The sequence below is a fragment of the Bidens hawaiensis genome, unplaced genomic scaffold (assembly GCF_021521415.1).
Source record: "Bidens hawaiensis isolate Kalapana, Puna unplaced genomic scaffold, B.hawaiensis_p1.1 tig00014729_1, whole genome shotgun sequence".
In the NCBI taxonomy this organism is placed as follows: Eukaryota; Viridiplantae; Streptophyta; class Magnoliopsida; order Asterales; family Asteraceae; genus Bidens; species Bidens hawaiensis.
The window spans coordinates 184,209-190,208 of record NW_027492294.1 but is presented as its reverse complement, the minus strand read 5'-3'; positions in this window follow the sequence as shown (position 1 = coordinate 190,208).

Below are 6,000 nucleotides of genomic sequence, written 5' to 3'. Positions count from 1 at the left end.
GACTAAAATGCAACTTTTAGTTATTATCTTCCTAACCCGTTTACCTAGACCCTAATCCATACCCGTATGACCATATCCATGACCCATTTTGTAACATCCTATTTTGATAAAATAAATAAAATAGTTTAGCTTATATTAAATGAGGCGACTATAAATCTATAATACATAGATATATGTACGAGACTGGGAAACACCCTGGATTTCATAAATGCACAAATATTAACAAGATAATACAATATCCTTCAAATTGTTTTAACGAGTAAAATCGGGTAAAATTTGCAGTTGAGTGTGTATGCCAGTCCAAAACGTAAAAAGAGTTAAAAAGGGACATCATGAACTCACCTGGGCGTCTAGAGAATTGTGTATGTGAAATATTGTTTTTTTTTGTTTCCCTCTTATCTCCTCTCAGATTGGTTTAGCAAGACTCGCTTTAATTACTCGCGACAATCGTAACAAAGTGCTAACACCATAACTTCTCTTCCCTTATTATTATTATTATTATTATTATTATAAATCTTTCGATTGAGATTTATATTACTCTTAAAACAAAATATTTCTTTCTATGGAGCAAGATGAAATCTAGGGTGTTTCCTAGTCTCGTACATATATCTATGTATTATAGATTTATAGCCGCCTCATTTAATATAAGCTAAACTATTTTATTTATTTTATCAAAATAGGATGTTACACATTTACCTTTCTTGAACCACAATTATCGTTTTAAATCAAGAATTGGATTGTGTTTTTGATTCTTCATGCCATTAACGGCCTAACCGTTGTAACATTCGTCAAATTTCGATTCGTATTTGTAAACCCGACCCGATGGGTCGTTTCGATGTATTATTGATTATTAATAAAGTATTCCCGACATTTATGTTCAAACGTTCGTTCATTTATTACTCGAGGCTTATCGATAACCCGCTCTAACGCGTAAACAATCCAAAACAAAATGTTATATAATTCGGTTATAAAGTTTAAAGCCAAAAGTGTAAACTTCGAAAACTTATATTAACTTAAAAGAGATTTATTTTCCATTTAAAAGGTTTATTAAACTTCAGGGTTCAAAATGTAACATCTATTTAAATTATATAATAAAATAATATAAATTAAACCCAACCCCGCCCATCCCTATCCCGTTTTTCCGGTGGGTCTCCGGCCGCCAGAATCCGGCGCCGGAGGTGGCCACCACCACCCTTAAACTCATTTTTTCATCATTCTAAGTGTATAAAATTCAATTGTCGTCGATATTATGGCATAATCAATATATTAATTACGATATAACGACCTTTAAACAGCTAATCAATCCCGTGATACTCGCCGGAATTTACGAAAATCAATTAGCCCGGTTAACGCGTATACGCTCCAAATTATTAGTATAAATAGGGGCCTAAGCTCCATTTCAACTCGCTTATTCCTCTCAATCCCCATCTAATACACTTAGTAATCTGTAATTGGAAATTCTTATAAATTCTTTCCAGCAACTGGGTTTCGATCAAAACAAAACATATTAAGGTAATTGTTATATGCCTTGTATTGTCGTAACATCAATGATTAAAAACCCTAAACTAATTTCACCAAACCTTGAACAGATTAATCGATTGTAAAATTTAGGGTTCATGTTCTTCATATGAAGAAGATGAATCTGAAATACTATATATATACATTTTTTTACGGATCTTCAAACGAACATTTTTTTACGGATCTTCAAACGAATACATTTTTTTTACGGATCTTCGAAACCCGGGTCAAGCGTCTTTTCCCTTCTTTTTGGTAACTGCTTATATTATTATTAATATTATTGAAAATCATTAGAAATTAATACTATATATATATATATATATATATAATTAAAACCAGAACACTAACGAATGATTCACCTAGACCAGTAGGTAACACTCCAAGCTGCTAATCCCAAGACCCGGGTTCGAAACCCCGGGTCAGAACATTTTTTTTATTTAATTTAATTATTATCTATTAATTCACTTTAATCATTTAAAAATCATAATAAATTTATAAAAACCTTCTTAAATTAAATAAAAATTTTCTAAATTAAATATAAAATATAACTCACCATTTCACACTTAGAAACCAAGTTTTACATTCTCATAAGCCGTAACTAAAAATCGTATATTAATTGAGACGTAAACTTTAATATATTAAAAATCATTTCGTTAAAACAAAAATTTTATTTTTCGACTTGTAAACAATACTTCAAGTTTTGCGAGCATATAAACTTCGTTTTCTTGCCATTAAAGTGCTTAATTAATATTAACAACCAACCTTTCATTAAAGCTGAAACAATAATATTATAATCAAAGAATAGAAAATAATATAAAATATTCATTACAAGTTTTACAATAAAACACCCCGTATGATTATCGATTAAGTCTTGTTTTTGCTCAATTTAGTTAGCGCGGATCGCTTGCTTCGGCTTACGCGACGTGTTCGGTTGTGGTTATTCTCAAACGCTTTCAAGTACTTATTCCCTTTTCGCCTCAATCATTAAGGTGAGTTTTTCACCACCCCTTTATTTTAATGTTTTATTTTTTTGGGGTAGCATATATATATCCTATTAAACGCAAATCAATTTATATACTCAGCTATTAAACTGCAATTCATATCGTGGACTTGTGTGTTATATGCGCTTACTTGATTATGTGCTCAGTAAGTGGTTGCCTCAATAAGTATGATCATACGCCCCCCCTTTGCACTCAGGACCATTTTGTTATGAGTGGAAAAGGGACCCCCGATCCAAGTACGTTGGCTGTTGCCAACTGGAAAGGACATTGCATGCGCAGTAGTTTAATTATCACAAGTTTCATGGAATTGCAAGGTTTTTATGTATTTATCCACAATTGTGGGAAACTCACCAACTATTAAGTTAGTTGACCGTATTTTATATATATGTTATAGGTACTATTGTTTGAGGCTGAAGACGAGAAGACACTTAGAATATTTAGGTTATTTAATAAACAAAATTATCGTATTTGATTGTATTTATATTGTTACCTTCAAACATTGTGTTATTTGACGCTTAAATGAATTAATGTTATTATTGTCACCCAATAGTGTCACGTGTGTTTGAACAATCTGTACGTCACATTCGGGCGTTTCCGCTTTAAGCCGGGGTGTTACAACCGTCATAGCTAATTAAGAAACAAGATCAAATGAGGATCCGAATTGAGTTATAAACTAAACCGTCATACCCTAAAATTAAATATATAACCTAGGATTGTCAATAATTCAATTAATCTCGTCTGCACGTCCCTAATACCAGCGCGAACCAAACCCCTGTGGTTAATTGGATCATCATCAGCCGTTCATACCTCGTTCGTCGTCTGTTTTGGTCGGCACTGTGGGTTCCGATTAACCTGTGTTTAATCAGCGATTCAGGTAACAAATTGTATGTCCAAGTTCGTCTAGATGTGCTGCATAATAGCCCTAACATTAATTGTATAAACGATTAACGGATTGATCGATTGTTGTTCTAGGGTTCTTGAATTAATCTGGTTTAATCCTATTTTTGTATATATACATTCGTTTACAAACTTAAAGCAGCTGAAACCCTTGCCCAGCTGGCTAGGGTGTGTTTACTTCTGGTCCGGCTGTGGTCGCGTGTTCGAGTCCTGCCAGCAAGTTTTTGGTATTTTCTTTTTATTTAATGGTTTCAACTAGTTTTAATGATATAAAAATATATTATAATTAATATTAATTATTAAATAAACAATATTTTCTTATCCGACATCATAAAGTAAACGTTTTGTGTCGATAAACTTCATTACAAATCTTCGTGTTTATATATATGTATATGTTTAAATATATATATATATATATATATATATTATTTATAATAAATCATTATTATTTTATTAGAAACCGACACCAATATTGATGTTTATCATTGTTAAAACGTCTTTATAAGTTTGCTCATATTTACTATATATATATGTATATTATATTTATATATAAACATGTATATATATATGTATTATTTTTTTTAAAAACAAAACCATAATAAACATAATTAAACGTATTAAAAGTATAATTATATCTTTACTGTTGGTTTCGTTAAGGATTCTAAAATATAGATTTTTTGATAATTATAAACGTGTATTATTGTAATAGATTTCAACTTATATTTATTTGAACTAATTAATCGTAGATTCCTTTATATAATAAACGATGATTCTTATAATTAAATAATAACAATAATAATTCTTAGAGATCAATCGTTCAATCCGTAACATACTAATCATAATTATAACTCAATCCACATCGAAATCCTAAATTGATTGTACGTATTACATCATTATTAATTCATTCATAATATTATATTATTTAATTAGGATTCTTGTCGGTAATTCTCGAGGAGTGTGATTATCGTTTCTTGTCGTGCTCATCCTCGTTTGGCTTATTCGATCAGGTGAGTTTGATCATACTCCTTTTTATACACTGTTTTCTAACGTTTTGGGGACATATGCGTACTTACTCATATTTTCTATTATATATATATATATATACTCAAAATTGCAAACATAATTATTGTGGGAATATCAGTTGAATGCTATTTGCTAATTGCTACATGTTTAATTGTTTAATTTGCGCATTCGGAGAGGTCCAACATATCCCCTTGTAGAGGGTTCTCATTAGTATGATCATACGACCGTCTTAGTAACCGGAGCCCGATTCGCTTGGCGAAGGTAAACCGACAATTTAGTCATTATAATCAATGCCCGATTCGCTTGGCAACGATTCATTGGCACACGAGTACAACTTGGTTTTGGTTTGTTAAGATTTGATTGATTATTACCACATAGATTGGTTTGCACATTTAACACTTATCATTTATTATTTATTTATTTATTATATAAGTATTTGTTGTGTCAAAATTGGTGATCAACTCACTCAACATGTTTGTTGACAAAACTTCATTTTCTACGCATATGGATGTTACTTGAAGTGGAAGTATGGACACTTAGAAAGACCTTAGGGTTATATTGAAGACAAACTTGAATTTAAATGGTTGTAAATATTTACTTGAAGTATATTGTTGTATTTGATTATTGTGTGTATTATTTGAACAAAATAATTAATTAGATATTGTCATTTATATTTATGATAGTATCTTCGAGCTGTGAGCAATCGGATCACGTCTCGGCATTTCCGCCTTAGGTTGGGGTGTGACAGTTTTTTTGGTATTTTTGTATATAATATAAAGCTATTGCATCAATACAATACAAAAAATTGCATATATGCTATTTAACATTATTGCACATATCAAAATACACACCAGTGCACATATGCAATAAAAAAAAGTTTATGTATTGCATATGTGCACTACAACGAGTTTTTTTATTATTATTTTTTTATTTTTTTTGAGTGAATGGTAACAAAATATAAGAATAATGGCAAAAACGAAAATTTAAAAATATTTTTTTTAATTAAATTAAAAATATTTCTTTATTAGTTCTCTAGTTCTCTCTTTAAGAAGGAGTTCTCTCTTGATCTTCTCCCTATATATATATATATATATATATATATATAATATTTTTATATAAAATGAAAAGATGAAATAATAAAATAACAAATTAAAGTAAATAAAAACTAATTAATTAAAAAGGAACTACAAAGCCTCAGTAACCAACAAAAAAATTAGGTTTATTTAAATTTGATTAATAAAGTATTAAATGTTTAGATTACATTGAAACAGAAGGCAAGCGGGCAACAAGCTGCGCCGCTACCCCCCTTTTTGAATTGCAAAACCCAATCTTTTAAAAACTACATTAGCTGATCTTGGAGTCATAACATTATTATGCATGACCCGCTGAACACGGGTAAGTAACTCCATAGCTTCAGGCGGGAGGAAACCAAAAGTGTCAAAAGCAAAAGGAATAAATACATGTTGGTAGTCAAGACACGTCTTCTCATGTTTTGCCACCTTGCTTGAAGCAGCTTTTAATGCGGCTTGACCGACTGCGAAACCATTACTCCCCAAACCCA